General features: G+C 33.1%; 1 protein-coding gene across 1 annotated transcript in view; it reads right to left on the bottom strand.

Moving 5' to 3' along the window:
- Nucleotides 1–12,530, bottom strand: part of LOC100166230 — a 54,823-nt gene extending 42,293 nt beyond the window's left edge. The window contains exon 1 of the mRNA XM_001944642.5: nucleotides 12,029–12,530. The gene's annotated coding sequence lies outside the window, so the exon portion shown is untranslated. The remainder of the gene's footprint in view (nucleotides 1–12,028) is intronic.
- Between the last annotated feature and the right edge of the window lie 7,453 nt (nucleotides 12,531–19,983).

Genomic DNA, 19,983 nt, shown 5'->3' with positions numbered 1-19,983 from the left:
TCGTCTCCTGGCGCGCAGCCGACGACAATGTATATTGCATATTATATTATTATACACCGATCAACTTCAATATAAAAATAATTTGAGAACATGCGCGGGGTGTATCCTGGTATCTGGTACCTATATACCATAATAATGATTTGTTTAATTTGCTAGTAATAGTAGAAATGCACACTGCAGAGTAGAGTATGACGGTGTAATTTCAATATAAAAAATTCAGCAGTAACCGCAGTCTATACGGACAACTTAAACATGTATACGAAGAACACTGTAGCTGCAGGTGTACCGTAGTAGACATTATGAGGTACGCATTTCTACCTTCGACAACATTTAAACGCGTACGTTTAATGTTTAGGACTCAGGTACTTTATCGAATTATTTTTTTAACGTTTGTTGCAGGTTGATCATATTAATTAATATATGAAGAGTTTATCGGTCGTCGATTTAACGAATATGTGTATCGTCTATAAATACAAAATGCGTCACTGCAATGTCGACTCGTATGTACAGACGCGCCTACGATTATAATCTATATAGGTGCACCGCACTAACACGTCATGGTAATATTCGAGTCATTCCATTTCTCGGGAACTTGTGAGTAATCTAGACCATTATAATGCTACTACCTATAAGTATACACAGTGAGTTACTACTTACTTTTAAGTTTTACACACTGTACACTTAATTATTTCGAGAAATATTGACTTTTTTCAAATATAAAATAACATTTAATCGTTAATCAATCAACCAACTGTTTTTTGAAGAAGCAACTGATGAATAATGATTCTATTTATTCTATAAATATTTTGTATAATTAATAGACCGAATATAATAGGTATATATTATATTATATATACATATGTTTCATTACCTATCAGCAGTTTTATTTTTAGATACCTAGGCTGAATACTATCATGCATCTTTTAAAAAAGGTTACATTAAGATTGTAAAATATATTCAATCAAATATTAGCAGACGATGGAGACTTGGTGAGATACCCCTATTTTGGCTTGCAGTCATTTCATTCCTCGCCAGATCCTTAAATGCAAATTCATAAAAAAAAACGATTTGTTTGAAATTAAACACAGAAAAAACTCAAAGTATTCATCCATTACATTATACAGGGTGATTCACCAAGCGTGCTTCCCTCATTTTTTAATATATTCAAATGCTGATATTTAGAATTTTTAAAATTCACTCAAAGACAATTTTTCAAATTTTTGAATTTTTTTGTACTAACTAATACGCAGGAGTCATGTGTCACTTCGACTTTTCAAATTAAAACCTCACATTTTTACTGTAAATTATTTAATGGATATTTTTTTTGAAAATTTGACGAAGGTATCTAGTTCAACATTCGAATGCGTAGTTTCTTAGTTATTAAAATTTTTGTACAAAGGATAATAGTACTTAAACATTGTTTTATGAAAATATCAAATAGACGTGGTAAATATTAGACTAGTATTTGTTATATTTGGGACATTTTTACAAGTTATTAATGTTGATAGATTAATATTAATAATTTTTATTTTCAAATCACAATAGCCCCTATATCTTATGAATCCATTGCCATGGACTTTTTATACTTGGAACAAAATGTAAAATAACTCAAAAACTACTCGTACATATTTTGATTCTGATACGTCAAATTTTTCAGAAAAATTATCCGCTTAAAAAGCGGGTGTTTATTTGAAAAACAAAAGTTTTTAGGAACTCATTAAGTATAGTACCTACAAAGAATTTCAAGAATTTGAAAATATAGTCTTCAAGTAAGATATTTGAGAATTTCGAAAAGTAAATTTTAAATAACTGCACTATTGAAGAAATAAAGGGGGTGAGGATGATTGGAGAATCACCCTGTATACATTTGTGTGTCCATAATCAAGTAAATCATATTTTGAATATTTACACCACGTATAAAATATGTATAAATATATAACGATGAGTTATCTAACGTTTAAATATTTCAAACGTTTGGCGTTATTGTTAGCCACCCGAGTCCTGCGCGGAATAACTTTAATGGGCTCGGCCACGACGTGGGCACGTCCTCGCCGAAGACTTTGGATATTTTGACGTGTCAATACAACGAAACGCGTAGGTATACGGATTGAAATTATTACTCGGGCGGACCGCTGCGGTAATCGCGCGGGACGTGAGTACGCGACAACAAATATAATTGCCGTGTCAGCCGTATATTATAGTACTTATATGTAAAAATACATATGAATAATTGGATTTCGCGGGAGCGCGATGCGTTTTGTTTGGATTTATTGTTATCGTTTTTATTACATATAAACGTCGCGCGCTATTTCAAAAGAAAAAAAAAATAAAAACCGTAAGCATAAAGAAATTAAGTAACATACAGGTTTTCGGTCGTGTGTCAGCCAAACGGTCGTACTACTATGCGCGAGATCGAAAAAAAATATATAAAACAAAAACCCACATAATATATAAGTATATACACATATAGGTGTATAGTAGTGGTTGGCCTTTATAATATGCTGCGGCGAGCGTATAATACGGGGCCGGAGGAGACTAGTTCGGTATGACCAAACATGGTCGGGACTGGTTGATTTAGCGCATTATCTAACCAGATATTTTATCTCGGTTTACACACGCCCCGATGTTCCCACCCGAACGCCGCGAACCGAGGAGAGGAGATACGCGTATAATATGTTATTACGACGTGCTCCTTATTTTTTATTTTTATCTCTTCGATCCCCCCCCCCCCCACTTCAAGCCGGTGCCACCGCAGTCGGGGACTTATATTATTATATACAAAATAATATAACCGAGCGCAATCGCTGTCGCCGTCTTCGTCGTCGTCGCATACCGCGGTACAATATAGTGCAGCGCATATATTATATATATATATATATATATATATATATATTTTACGTATAAGTATAATAATATAATATACGCCACGTGGTATCCTCTATATAGGTATATATGCTCGTGTACAAGGGTACGGACTCCGATGACTTTGTATATAGTATATAAACGCGGCGACTGTATTATATGCGACGATAATAATAATAATATTAATACTACGGTGGCGTAGGTACCCCTCCCCCCTCCCAGCCATTTCACCGGCCACTATGGCAAAGATCAAAGTTCAACCAACTCGCGGTTCATCGGCCCTGCAGTGCGAACACATATTAAATACGATTATACTATAGTACACATAGATAGGTGGAACTCTGTGAGCTGATATATATTATATATATGCGTGCGGCGGTGACTTCGGGACTTCGGGACTTCTGTGTGCATCGTATATTCTGGTCTTTGTCTTCTCCGGCTCATTACCCCCGACACTTCATACCTCGACAGTGGCGACGCATATTATACTAATAAATTATTAGTAATAATTATACGATATTATACAGGGTGACGCAGAGGTTTCGTACTTGGACTGGTCGGACCTTCGGGTAAATCGCCTGGCCGGGCGCCGAATCACACCGCGCGTGTAATAATACAATATAATATTATAACAGTATCGGTTCCCTGCCGGAGCTTCCAAAAAAATCGTGAGATCGTGACGTTCAGTTTTTTTTCCAAACGAAAAAAATATAATAAATGAATTACGCGCCGTCCGTCTTGGCCGCCGCCAGATTAATCGAAATACACTTTTGTAGGCTACAGTACAGTACATAATATTATATAGACACGTTGCAGGTGCACCTATAACATGGTATATTAATCGTCCGGTCGATCGGAAAATGGTGGAGACCGCGTTTTCCGGCCCTCGTATAGGTAGGTACACGTATGGTATAATATTATAATAAGTATGCGCTATGCGCACGTAATATATATTCTAATATTTTATTATCATTATCCGTCGGCCTGGCCGGGAGGGCGTCCGTTTTATCGTGGACTGAGTACGCGGCTGCAGCCGTGTACCACTATACGCGATGGTTCACCATGTCCGATACGGCTATAAAGACAATAATAATAAAAATTGTTATTATTATTATATTTGTTAGTATTATTACCGTCGTCGTATATTATAATGTTATGTATACTCTTTGAAGGATACACCAGTAACATAATACCGAGAACACCTGATGGACATATGCACAAATGGAAATAGGTAAATGAATATATGCATGTGTAACGACCACCTCAGCGCCAGACAGGCGTGATATCGAGTATCGATATAATATAATAACGTCTGAAAAATAATAACACGTTGTCGTATAGATTCTCTGGTCGATATATACGACCACGCATTTCAAAATATTCAACGCGTTCGTATACCTACGAGAAAAAATTTAATAAGTTTATTCGATGTACTTTTACCTATATATAATATGTCATATGTGTGACTATGAGAGAGTGTACGGTCTCCTGTAAGTGTGCATAAATAAAAAATTAGTATGTACTCTTATGCTCGGCGTGGTTAACCACTTAGTGCCTATACATGAACGGAGTGGTTCTAAAATTATTACCGAGCAAATATCAGGTACTTTTAGGCCACTTTTCAATTTTACCCTTGTTTCCATTGATGCGGAAATTAACTTTTTGGTTGGTGGAGTTATAAAATTATTTCGTCATCACGCACGCATAAAGGTACCATGCATATTATAATAAATTAATAATACATTTATTAACTATATACCTAACAAAAGTCAACATTATTTCAAATAGTTGAAAAACTTTAAATGTACTTAAGATTATTTGCACGGCTAACCAACATTTCAGGTATCTAGATATTGCGTACAACCGTATTGGCACATTTTAATAGGTTTTTTTTTACAATAGATTGCAGTAAAAACATTTTCTTTTTTAAATTGTATGAACTAAGACGTTTACAATATACCTATATATATTGTATGACATCTAAAAAGTTCTCAGTAAAATGCCATGATTGGGATGGTTGTAACATAAATAGGATTTTAAATGTGAATTGTCTATCATTTGTAGGCAAATAACTATTTCTGCATAATATTATACAGTGCGAAATCCCTCAATTCGCCATTCTCGTGGGTTCGTCTTTGAATAATATTTTCAGGCGATCAACACATTTTCTGTTATCATTTCAACACGTTACCGTGATAAGTCGTGTATATAATATCATACAATGAATACCAAGAGTGCGGGGCTGCTATTTCATGATTGTTATGTGCACGTACCACGCGCACCATACAAGTTGGGAACACTTACCAGTGTATTGTATACGTGTGGTATTATTCGCGTGTGAGCATTAAAATATGACATTGTCGCGTGGTGACACCGTAATCGATCGTGGAAACGAGTATAATAGATACATGGATATGCGTCGTACAGATAGTTAAAAGGGTTCAGCCGTGCAGGACAATCAAACACGCCAGCTCAGTCGATAGTATAAATCTCGAAAACGCGTCTGCGGACACGATGCAAGTGTACAAGTTATATGCCTAATACTATGTGGTTTTCTATTTTTTTTTTGCAAATTACCTTTTAGAATAGAGAAATTCACTAAAATTCTGTTATCGTTGTTTTTAGTTTTAAAGGAGTTCTATATCATCAATATATTATTAATTCAATAAATTATAATCAACGCCCCATATAAATTGTAAATTGTAATGTAATAATAACACACAAGTCACTAATAAAACATATATTAATAGTATAATATAGTTATTATACTTATCGAATTTTCATTTTCCATAGAATCACATTTTTGTTACAAATCGTTTTAAACCCGCGAATCGCAAATTCGGTGTCATAAAATATACATGGGTACAAAAAACCCCGATGTTCGAGTTCAATTGCATATATATTATTCGATTATACAGACATGCACGTTGTTGTAAAGGTTCCGTCTCCTGTGTCGCCATCCCCACACTGCGAGTTACCCCCTAAACTCATTCATCCGTAAAATAGAATTCAGGAGGTCGCGGACAACGACTAATAGCAGTGCAGGATAAAAAAAATATGTGACCTACTACTGCAGCGTTAGATTGACGTCAGCGTGCGATGATGTATGTGTACAACCATCACGCGATGCACAAAGCCGCGTGTCCGACATTTAATATCTTATTGCCCGTTTGTATGTCGCCCGTGACCACAGTCAACCGGACCACACCTGTTGTGTTATATAAGTGTGTATAACACGTATATTAATATTATATATAGGTACATAATATACGGTGACCAGCGCCGCAGTGAAAACAAAACGTCGCGGCTCTATAGTCGTATATTATAATAATATATAGACGTACCGCCAGCTACCAGTATATAATAATAATAATAATAATATTATGTATGTAGGTACTATTATAAATTACACACCAGCCACCTGTTTAGAATAGTTCAGAAACGCATAAAAACGTCATCGTCGCACTGTTCCGTGTTGTTATATTGTTTTTTGGCCGTATGGTGAACCAGAAAAAAGTGTACACAATATTCGGTTTATTTTATTAACTCTTTTTTTGTATTTCTCGTTCTCGTTTACAGACGCGCGCGTGCCATCCCGTTTCGACGGAATTCGGGCGTGATCGTGCGATAAACATAAATAATATTTTATTATTCAATTAATGCGTAAGATGTACTGCCGGCCGGATGGGAAAAGCAAAAGACGTCATTCGACGCCGTCTTCGTTATTAACACCGATTTCAAATAAAACGATACACACGTGGTTTTTCGATGAATAAAGAATAATACGTGCCTACGATATTCAGTTTTCGTATCTAACTGTTCGTTATGAAACTGCGAAACGTAGTACTTATTATACAGTCTACGAACAGATAATATACGATATAATAATATGCGTAAAAGCCAAATTGGAATATCGACGAGTCCGTTTCAACCACAATGTATATGCAACAGTCGTTTACACATATTATTATTATGAATCACAAATCAAATTTCTACGTATTTGATCCAATTTTATATATGTGCATATATTATAATATATTGTCTGAGTGACTCAACGACGGCAGCAAGGTCGTCGTCAAAACAAGTGCCTACGGCGGACATTGACGGAAAGAATAATAATAGTCTATAATTGTCGACGGTCATACAGCAGAGAGATCACGTAAAATCGTATCGCTGTTAGGTAATCAAATAAATAAATCGATCGCGTGTCCACCATTATGTGTACAATAATAATAATATGACGAGGACGCGTAACAATTATGTTTAAATACATAAGAAGAGTGCGTCGAACAATACACATTATACTGCATAATGTGGTATTATATCGAAAAAGTGTATGATATTCTTATTTTTTTTTTGCGGAAATGAAGATTTCGCGTACATAATATGGTGTGTCCGGTGACCTTCAAAATGTTATACGAAGAAAAAAACCAAACGCGAAAGTCACACATTTTCCAAGTAAAATAAAAAAAAACCGAAATGGCAATACGGAAAATCGTAACATCGCGAGATAATAATATAACAATAAATTTATCGTAATGTCATATAAAATATTACAAGAATAATCGACAGACCTCGAGAGATCTTCGTTTATCGCTATAGTATGTGGCGTCAGCTTGTTAGATTTTATTTGCTACGTCTTCGAGTGCATTTTATTAATCGGGATGTACATATTATTATGTATGTAAACGTTTCCGGTCTGTCGTTTCCGGCGCCTCGTAATTTTAGATAGTAATACAGGATAGATCTCTATACCATACCACGTGTTATAACCAATGTTCACCAACGCCCGTGATTTCGCACCGATTCAAATTAAATCTCTATAAGTGGTTACAAAAACTCGGCGTTGGTAGACCCTGAACACCATTAAAGCTCATATTAAAACCACACGTCCTGTGATTTCGCACAAAAATAGTCGCTAACGTAACAATTTAATGTATTATGTATATATTTACGTGAAACGCTATTATAGCCGCAGGTACGGTTTTTCAATATTACAATATTCCAACCTTCAACCACGCCCCTAAATTTCCCGTCCAGTCCGGTGAGTCGAGACTATAATATATTAGATGGATATAGATATAAATACTATATAGATCCGAACACCTGCAAGACAGGCGACGACGGAAATCCACAAGAAATAATAATATAAATTATGCGTATCATATATAGGTACATACCGCCGTCAACAGATCGATTTCTGTTTCACCAACTATACTAGCTCACATAATATAATGTGTAAGTATACATAATAGTATAATAGATCTAATATTTTAATAATTATTAGTAATAATTTATTACTTATCGTACGTGACAAATTTCGATCGATAATACTGTGCAGAAGAACAAAATGTAACGACGCGTCGGCTCATTTCTCGTTGGTATATGGTTGTACTAGTCACTAGGTAAGTACATTATAATGTACGATGTAGTATTTTCCACCGGCCGTCGTCAAAGTATATACAAATAAAATATAAATTGGAGTTTTGGACTGTCAAAATCGAAATATCGTCACCAGTTATTACAATGAAAAAAGGGAGTATTGAAGTCTTCTATTTGTTCAGTTATATATTCTTATGACCACAGATTGCGTAATTATTAGGAACTTTGCCCCCCCCCCCCTCTTTCAATAATCACATATTTAATTATGGTTTGTACTGTACATATATTAACATAAAATAAGAACTAATCAACCATAAATGGCCTAAATTATGATTCAGTATTTTAAGTTCGCGTCTTCTATCATCAAACATACTTTTTTTGCGTCTTAGTACAAGGGTATACAACTGCCGTAGAACCCATGAGCAATGTAATCGACGCCTTTTACATTTTATGATCAATATGAAGAAATTGCACGTCTATACGTTTATTCGAACTATACCATTTTGTACTCGCGCCGTCTTACAAACGTACAGCATGGCAAATTTGCGTTCAGCAGAACCAATTTTCGTTAACTAAAATATATTATGACATCATGTCCAATGTCCACAGATAAGAACAATATCGGTGATTGAATATCGGTTTTCAAGATATTTTAATTTTTAAGCGAGTTATATGAACATTTTAAATCGTAACGAATAAATCAATAATATCATATACTATATTATATTCATAACTCGCTTAAAAATTGAAGTACCATAAAAAAAACCAATACATAGAAACACGAATATAGTGGTCTTAGTTCATACCTTATACTTTTATAGTATTATTTGACTCATCTTATAGCAGTTGTACCTATATATATATCAGTATATGTACGTGTGTACCGCTATATCGTAATATGCGTATTTATATAATGATAGAGGCAAGAAGACCACACGCCCGGCGTGTCAGATCGTTACAATTTCGACCGCACCCCGTATTTATTTTATTATATACGTTTTTTTCTCCTAACGACCGACCCTCCCCCGTCTGCAACACTGCAGTAATATTGGCCACCTTACGACAGTGTTATTATTATTATTATTGTGTTATTGTCGGACAGTACCTATATAATCTTTTTTTTCTACTTTATTCCCCCGTCCCTCTGTACAGACACTAGACAGTAGACAGTACACACGAACCCGAACGAACAGCCGGAATACGCATCATGATGTACATACAGTGCCGCATCAGAGTTACCCCGCCCGTCGTCGTCATCTCCGTACCAACACTGTAATAATATTATTATATACTCTGTCGTAGGTACTATTATTATTATTATTATTATTATTATTATTATTATTATTATTACTCTAATATTATTGTTATAGCTGTATACCACTTGGTATAGCTACTATAAATTGCTGCGCACTACGCGTACTATACTACCGGCAACAATAATAACGATAATACCCGTCGGTCGTCGAGACGGCTTCTGGCGACAATATAATATATTATATACATGCGATAAAATAAAACACAAATGGCCACCGCAGTTATGTAATTGCAGCGTAGGCCGTACAGGTACATCGCCATCGTAACCGCCCTCGTTCGGACTGGTCGCGCGACGTGGACCTGACCGTGGGAACGGGAAGAGCACCGTCCGCGTCTCCCGATTTCGGCGGTAAATGTCTCGTCGGAGTCGGGGGACTGCGGGTCGTTCTGCAAACCTTCACATTATTAGGTGTTCCACAAAATGATAATAATACGGTAGTCGTATACGCGTTTGGTGGATCCGAAGAAAATAACGTAAAAACGTATTCGGTAGGAAGTAAAAATTAAAAACTGAAAAAGTCACGTCTAGCCGCCCTACAATCTAACTGGATCGAAAACGCGCGGGTATCGGGATCAAAATTGGTAATTTTTTTTGTAAATCAAACACGAAACATAGGAATAGGTATGCCAGACGATTAGATCGCACCCGTTTTCTTATCTTTATCGTTTTCCGGGATACCGAAATCCGTTCGAAATCGTAATTTGAAACGCGAACTACGATTCATCGACCATTTAAAGGCGCCATGCTTATTATAGTGGCCCACCCATCTCAAGTGTGTCGCATTTCTCGCCTATTGTTGTAATATTTTATATCTTGTGACTTACGAGTTATGACCATCACGATACGAAAATACATAATAAACTCTACCGTCTAGAATAATATGCGTGTTACTATAGAAATCTTTTTGTTATAATATTAGATCGTATTATTGATATAGTGGTCCGAGGGTTTTATTTTTTTTCGTAACGAAGCAAAGTTTTTTATTACGTAAAATTTGTGTACACCAATAAATGTGCACACAATAGTCAATAAGGCAATTAAAAAAATCGATATTAATATTTTGTATAGCTATGTATTATAATTTATTAACATTAATTATTTATGTAAGACCTAATTTCTAAAATATGATTTCAAAAATATATAATTAAAATATATAATATATAATATATAATATATAAAATATGTAATTTCACTTGTTTGGTTGTACAACACGTATACAGTTTTAACTTAACATTTTTAAATTTACTCATATTATAATGGTTTTCGTGTATAAAATTCGTATTGCTAACGATTTTTCGGACACTTCGACCATATTCGTTCGTGTCTTGATAAAACCTAATAATATACTATCTGGGGTCAGTAACTTGTTCACAGTTGAAATTAAAGGAGGAAAAAAAACGTCACGTTTTATCGTGTGGAAAATAATCCGAAGCCCTCAGGAGCAACAACTGTATCAATATTTAATAATAATAAAAAAAAAAACATTTATCGAAATATATTTACGGTTAATGTGATTATATAGATTTTCATTTTACGAAAATACCACAAACTCGTGCAAATTTAGTAGGTACAGTCATTTATATTTTGTATTTTATATGAATGACAGTCGTTTTGTATATTATTATAGAACATGTTCTATCAGGAATTAAAATGTTTACTTTTCCTCGTAACTTTTTTTCATACTTTTTCGTTTAAATGATAATTTTATTCTAGGTAGGTACCTACTATTTACTAACAGTACGTCTTTAAAAATGTATTATATTACTTATATTCATATCAGTAAAATTGAGCTTATGGAAAAATTTGTGTAAATACCATATCCAAATTTAAATTTTTAACAGAAAAGATAAGAAAAAAGTGTGTTTATTAGATCTTATCGAAAGATTTACGTTAACTTCTTGGAGTATATGACACAGAACATGTATAGGTGTATACTGTATATATATGCACTCTTATCCAAACAAAGATAAGGATATTTTCGAAAAGTAAACATTTCTTTTTCATTATTGTCATTATAACTTAAAACTTATATGTATTATTGTATTATAGGACTATGAAATATTAAAGAACCAATATCGTATAATACAATATTGACAATATTTGTAAATTAATAGGCGTATACCCATGTAATAAAATACTACACGGTGTACTTATATTATTATATTCTTACAACATAATGTATTAATTAAAACAGTAATGCCATGACATTATTATATCAGAATGCACGCAAATGTGCATAAGACGTAGGAGAATATGAACAACTAAAAAAATAATAAAAATTTGTACGCAGACGCGTACGTAATCATCCTTTAAATAGTCATTTCGGGTGTGTTCAGTGATTAGTGACCAGAGGTGGATTTCTTATTCGGCCGTTTATATTACAATATATCATAGTGTACCTTACACCTAATATTACATACGATCCCCAAAGGACGCGTAATCCTATCGAGAGCGAAAAATAAAACCAACCTGAGCGACGTCGATCCTCAAAAAGTCCGCGACGCGATTTGATGTAGCTGCAATGCACACCCACGGTTATGGTAATATGGATTGGTGGCGGCGGTCGTCAACAATCCGCGGTCGGCCGCCAAGTCCGGATCATTACTTGCTGTACCATGAAAACGCGACTAAACGACATTCGATGCAGTACTATAAATGTATGTATATATTAAAAGATTTACGCTATTTGTCGATCGAAAAAAAATAATGTTTATTCGATTTTCTGTATTTTTACGACACTCGCGATTCACTGTTGGGAGAATTTACCCGCCGGCGGCGGAACTGGCCGATTAGACCTAGACCAAGTGCATCCGACGGGGGTAGTCGTAATGAGGAGATGGGATCAAAAAAAAACCGTAAAACACGCGTGTCCGACGGGCGCAACGTCACGGGTAGTACTGCGTGCAGTATTGCGGCGGACTCTTTGATAACGCGGCGGCGGACCCCCACCGTGAAGCCGTCGCCGTCGCCACCGGTTCACCTGGCCTCTCGCCGCAGACCGTATGTCTACTGAGCGAGCGCTCGCGGTATCAGGTAAGCCTATAGGTATAACCACGTTTTTATGACCGCGTTATTATGCATTTCGTCACTGCCACAGTTTATGGATTACCGAATCGTCGTTCGCGTGTGTGATTTGTAGATTTATTATAATATTACATACATCCGCGGACTTGGCGACTGAATTATACATATTGCGTTTGCCATTCGTTCAACTCTCCACGCGTGATCGACGAATTCGTCGGTCTTATTTTTTGATGATGAGGTGGGCCATTTCTCTGCTCATTATTATTAACTGCCAAAAGTATCCTCAAAGATCACCACCACATGTATTATTATAATATACTGCAATTCAACGCTTTTTTGTGTTTCACCATACTTCGGAAACAACGACGACGGAGAAACATTTCAAACTAATAGATACCAGCTAGTACATAAATATTATATACTAGCTGATCCCACGCACTTCATTGCCATTAAAAAATGACAACTCTTAAAAAAATTGTGACTGTTCAACTCCTTTTTGGGTGTAACTCGTTGCAGTAAGTGCAACTCGGCCACCCTGCTAGGCAATCTATCTACGTCGGATCGTGGACAAAGTGCGACTCATCCACCTTGGTAAGCAATGTTCGAATATTCAATTTGATGCACGCTTGTACCTAATCCACCCGAATAACCAATGGCAACGATTATTAAAAAATACTTATATCTACGAATTATTTCTCCTATAACCATTAAGTATAAATAGGTATACAATTCACAAGTATAATTTTGTTTTTGCCGATTTTAACCCCTTAAAATCCTTTCTGAGTGCACGGTGAAATTATAATATTAATCTACCCACAACATTTCAAATCGATAGCTCTAATCGTTTGGCCCTGCGTTGATTATGAATCAGTCACTCAAGACAATCTCGTATATATTATAACATTATGCAGATATTGAATATATGGATTGGACGACTCCAAACATTTTTCAGTATAATATATTTGGTGCATCGTATATTTGAGGCAGGATATAGTGGGTTCCTGATAGATTCGCTGTAGATATACAGAACGTTATACTATATACTTGAATATTTTTTTCAATACGACTTCGGAAAGCACCTGAAAAATGTATTATGATTGTTTGTCGAGACAGTTTTTCGCTGCAGCTAATGTGACTGCAGAGTATGTATAAAATAAATGAACTTCTTTTGTTATTTTTTAGTGCCATTAATCACACAGAAAGTCTCTTTTTTATCACTTAATTTATTGTTTATTTCGATTTTTTGGATAAAAAAATTCAGTTTCTTGGATACATCCTAACCTAATCTAATGAGTTTAGAGATGAAGAAATATGTATTTTAGGTATACCCATATATTTAAAGTTCTATCTTCTAATATGTTTTGTTGATTTTCTTTTCAAATACACTCATATTTCAAAACTCATCAATTAATTAACAGTATGTATTACGTTAATCTATATTACGCTTTATGATTATCACATTTTTCTTTTAGACTTTTATCTAAACATTCTAATCTTAACGCATTCAAAGTAACGAATACCTAACTAACAATTCGCATTCAACACACAGCTATTTAATTAATCTCGAAAACATTTATTTCTAGTCGGGGAAATCAACTATGAAAATTACACAACTGTGAGATGTATTTTCACGATTCTTGTAGTTTTTTAATTAATGTGCAATAACGCAATACAATGTAAAGTTATACAATGGAGTCTCTCCGCCTGCAACTGCAGCAAGTCTAATCGGCGCATTATATCCCATGAACTACGGTCTACGAACAAATACATTGTAATGTATAATTTATATTATTTTATTATTGTTTGCGCCAAACAAATTATTTCACTAAAAATGTTCAAAATTATAAGTAAATGGTAAACAAATCGTATAAAAAAAAAAAACAAAACAAACACGCACAAAATTAATTACACCCGTTTTTTAAGCGAAATATTTACATCTCAAGTGTTGCAATAGCTAATATTAGATGTAGGTAAATACTGTAGAAGTGTAGAAAATATAATTTTCTCATCCGTCCAGTTTTTTTATGCCTAAAATACCATTGACAATTTACGGAGTCTGAAAATGTCTATCTTGATAAATTCTATAGTTGTTGTATCTATCGTACAACATACAACATTGCAGTGTTTTTCATGAAAACCCCAACGGAAGTCACAATATTGTTTTTAATAGGAATCGCCTACATATCTACGTAATTCGTAAACAAAGTGTTACTTACAATGTTAAATAAATTTAATATAAAAGTCTCGTTTAAGGATTACCAAAAATAAATCAGATTGCGGCATAAAGTCGTAAACAATTCCCATAGTCACATTAGATTATAATAATGTTATTGGTTTTATATGTTTTTTAGCATAAAACGTTGTCTTCAATACTCAATGTAAGTAATTTGAGATCGAAACTATAAATCATAGTTCAAATACTAATACTCGACCCTGTATCTATTTATAAGCTCAAGATCAATTGCTCTATGCAATTTATAGCATTATCCAATTATTAATTCAAAACTTAAAAACTAGGTAGGTATAAGTACTTGTTTGGTAACAAAAATCCAAATAAACTCGTAATTACATTGTTTAAGTATATATTTTTTTCTTTTATTTGAATGATAAAAAAAGTATAACTTGTATGATGTTCTAAATTTTTAAAAAGAACTTGACCTAATTCCCACCATTTTTGCGATACAACATTTGAAAGGTCTATATATATATATATGTAGTATGGAGCAATTTAATGACTTGAGAAATTGTTCAATATGACAATATTATGTAGGTACAATATAATATAGGTAGGTACACTAATATTGTAGACTGAAAATTGTTCAAATACGTGCAATATAAGATTTTTTGTACTATGTAATATTTTTTTTCGTTTTTTAATACAACTTGTAGAAAATTAACGTTTATGATATTCCATCCATAAATTATTATTATATTATAATATATACACACGTGTAATGTAATATACCATATATTAAGAGATATACAGCATGTGTACAATCGCCTTGTGCAGTTGGCACAATTCGATAACTCTTTCCCGTTTACTTTTTAACAAAATATGCAACAACAATTTATGATAACAATAATATTAATAATAATAATAAAAACAGTTGGGCACATCATGCATTAATATTATATAACGCGCAGCACGCGTTATTACGTCTGTTAATAAATGTGCAAAACAGAAAACATTTCATATTTAGAACGATCTGCGACCCTAATCAGATTCGTATCTATCATCAGCTGTTCTGTATGTTATTAATTGCGATTCCCGATACAAATCGGTGGGTATGCGAAATACCGTCGAGTTCACAGCCCCGTGTACATCCGCGGAGGAGGCCTATATATAATATATTATTCTAGGTACACTAATATTATGTATATTATATTTTTTTAATAACCTTATGCGGTTCTCGCCCAGAGCACTGCACTCGGATCCGCAAAGATTATTACGTATGCATAATATAATATATATTATAAGTAATGTATATAATACGTGCGGGTTGTTCCAGGGCGTTTCCTCCGTCCGACGCACATGTAGAAAATAGGTTGTAAACATAATATAATATCGCCCAGTCGTGTGTAGTGTGTATCCGATACATGTAAACGGATTCGACGTGATATAACGACTGTATATACAAACAGCAACAGCATCAACAACAATAATAATAATAATAATATGAAATTCGCCATCGGCTGTTTATTTTTTTTTTGCATATGAAACGTTTCCTATGTCCGCAGACGTAATAAATTCGTTCGGGCACATTGACAACGAAGAATAATAGTACATACAGTCGCTATCATTATTTTACCCCCGTACAATTCTCGAGATTTTTTTGTACTATATAAGGAATGAGAACCCTCCTCCCTTTTCTTTTTCTACTAAAAATTATTTACCGGATAATTTGTCTGAACATTTCGACGTGTCAAAGTAAAAGTAAACGCAAAAGTACAAAAAGTTCCAAAATTGGCTAAACACAGTGTAAAACAAAGGAAAACTACGACGATTGGGGGAAGGGGCAAATTCCCCCTTTGCCCTCTCACTTGATCCGCCACTGGGACTATGGATAAGTATCATGGTAATTTGAATATTTAAGTGATTAATATTAATCTATCATTATTCATTTTTAAATATGGTATAAGTATAGTACCTAAATACTACATCTACTTTACATTTTTATAAAACCATTTTTAAGGACTAATTATCCTTAGTATATAAACATTTTAATAACTCGTAAACTACTTGTTTTTGAGTTAGGCACATCAACATTTTTAAAAAAACATTTATGACATGCTTAATATGAAAAATGTCAAATAACAATATTATAATTTTAATTCATATTTTGTAGCAAAATTAAAAATTATAGGTACTGAAACTGACAATACCAAACATAAAAAACTTTGAATAAATTAAAACGGCCGTCGTCCGTGGTCAAAGGATTGTTTCCGTTTATATAATTTCGTAACAAAGAGGGATACTTTACACGTTGCCAACATTCTATCCGATTACGGATATGGTACAACTTTCAGAATCCAATACTCAGTGTTGTAAAAATATTTTAGTTAAAGTATTTGAGTAAAAGTATTCAAATACATTTTTCCGTATTTAATACTTTTTTAAATACCTTTTATTTTGAAGTATTTGATATTTGAATCATAGGTATTTTAAATATTTGTTTAAAATTCTGAGTGGAACGATGAATGTATTTATTTTACAATGATGCTTGTATTTTTATTTATTTATTTTTTCCTTCATTCATTCCTTAATTTTTTTTTTGTGTCTATCATCACGGTTTGGGGCAGTAAAACTGCTTCGGTTTTCTTCAACAGTATCTTGTTCGATCTAGTGTATCTAGTTGCATGAGAAGGTCACAATTTAAAATTCCCAATAGTTTTCAAAAGCGCCGGGAAAAACAACATAACAATTAAGGGAAAACGGGAATTTTTACGCAAAAACTGTTTTCGACAAAATCGATATTGGTTTTTCATGTAACTTAAAAAAATGAACGAATATACATGACATTTTAACTGGTTGTTTATATTCGCATTTTCTATACACGATAAAATTTTCAAAAGATTTTGATTTGTTTTGAACTATTTAGGGACATTTTCATTTCCAATTTTATTAGGTTTTTTTTCTATGAATGTCAATAAAACTTCATTTGTTGAGAAATGCTTGAAAATGTAATACAACGCTCCTACTATATTGTTACAATGAGATTTGAATAATGTTAAAAATCCTTAGTCAGTTTTTTTTATAAGCGTTTAAAGTTCAAATCTTTACAAAATACTGAAAAATCACGAAAATTTGCAAATTATTTTGAGTTGAGAATTCATAAAAATTGTTCTTTTTAAATCTAAGATTTGAAAATTTAATATAAGATTATTCATAAGTTTGTCTACCTTTACAAAAAAAAATTTCTACAAGCAAATCAAATTAAATTTTTATGAGCGTTTGAAGTTCATATTTTTACAAAATTGGATATTCACTCAATTTCTGATGTAGTCGTTTTTGTTGTTATATGAAGGCGCTCTTCATTTCTGCGCAAAAACATGCAAACATTGGCTAAAATCACGCTTACTACAAGGAAACTTCCTATATTGAAGACCACGAAGACAAAACCAACCGTTATTAATGATTATGACCAAATTTCTCTACTTTTTTTTCCAATATAGGTACATAATGTATACTGTATAATTTATAACTTTGCTATAACGACCTTGGTGGTCCACAAGTATATATAAGTAATATTATTTTATAACACTGTAAAAACATTAAACCTATATATGTAAAAGCAATTAATCAAATTAATTAAAAATTATTAAATTCTGCTACCTCTAACCTGGTGTTATTATAGTGTTATCATGTTACATAATAGGTTTATAATATAATAATATATTATTTTATATTTACATTTGAAAACAATCTTAATATTTTGATATAGTTTACATTCTTCATTATTTGTTTCAACAATTCATTATTTTTAACAGTCACATAACTTTCTTTTTACAATCAACACATTTTTAGTCATGCCGCTTTTCATACTAACAAATGATTAGATAGTATTATTTTTGCTCCTGAAAGTGAGTAAACTGATATTATTTGCACGTAGGTAGGGCACTGCAAGTATTTATTAGGTAGGTGGGTTCACCGTTCGAACGGATGTATTTTAAAGGAGTGTTAGTGTTAATATTAAATATATTCATTTATAAAACAATATTTTAAACCGTGATGATGAGTTGTGTTTTTGAAATTTTTATCGAACTGTATGACAATTTTTATGAAGTACCCACTATAAGATATATAGAATATAGACATTTAATTGCATTTTTCAGAACTCATTACTAGTTTAAATGTCTTATTGTCATATTCGACTGCTAAATTGATTGAAAGCATTTTGAATGGATTAAAAATATATAACGCTGTACAACTGTTCAATGCGTATGCGTCACAATAGATACAGAATAGTTATAATATATGCGCACACATAATAATTATACTAAACGCGAAAGGATTATTCCAGTTTTACGTTACAGAACTTTATGGTGAGTAATGATTACAATACAATCTGATCTGCAGCGATATCTAAAGACATATTATTATGTTATAAATTCAGAAAATCCGATTGTATGATTTTATAATAATATACTGAAATACGTAGACATTTCACTGGGTAGGTATTTCAGGAATATTACATGGATTTAAATATTGGGTACCTACGTTAATTTTGTTAAACGCTACAGCTCTTTAAATATACTTTCTTTGGCATTTAAAACCAAATTAATATACAAGGTAAATGTGTGTATATATCTAATATATAAAATTCTCGTGTCACAATGTTAGTCTCGATACTCCGCCGAAACGGCTTGACCAATTTTTATGAAATTTTTTATGCATATTCAGTAGGTATGAGAATCGGCCAACATCTATTTTTCATACCCCTAAGTGATAAGGGTTGTCCAGAAAAAAATAAAAAAATATTATTATTAAAATAATAATATTGTATATTATATATTGGTTTCTATTGGTTAATCGGGCATGTTCGTTGATTTGTATTATTATTTTTTATCAATATTTATATATTATATATAAATGAATGTTTGTGTGTAGATAAGACCACTGGGAAAAAGATAGGCTAATTTAAAAAGGGTTAAATTTGTTTTTTTTTACTCATCTGATTTTAATACGGATAGATTAGGATTTTGTATTAATTGATTATATTAATCCATCGTAGATAGAATTAAGTAAAAACGCCAAACTTGGTATAACTTTAATACTTTTGAGTTAAATCATACACTTACGTACAAACAGTACGGGGTCCGCGATCTACCACAGGTACATTGCCTGCCTGATAATGTACTGCTATGAATCAGAATTTTTATCTTAGGCAACAGAAAAGTTA

Source organism: Acyrthosiphon pisum, chromosome A2 (assembly GCF_005508785.2).
Source record: "Acyrthosiphon pisum isolate AL4f chromosome A2, pea_aphid_22Mar2018_4r6ur, whole genome shotgun sequence".
Taxonomy (NCBI): Eukaryota; Metazoa; Arthropoda; class Insecta; order Hemiptera; family Aphididae; genus Acyrthosiphon; species Acyrthosiphon pisum.
The sequence above is the reverse complement of the archived record's forward strand: the minus strand, read 5'-3'. Positions and strand labels throughout refer to the sequence as shown.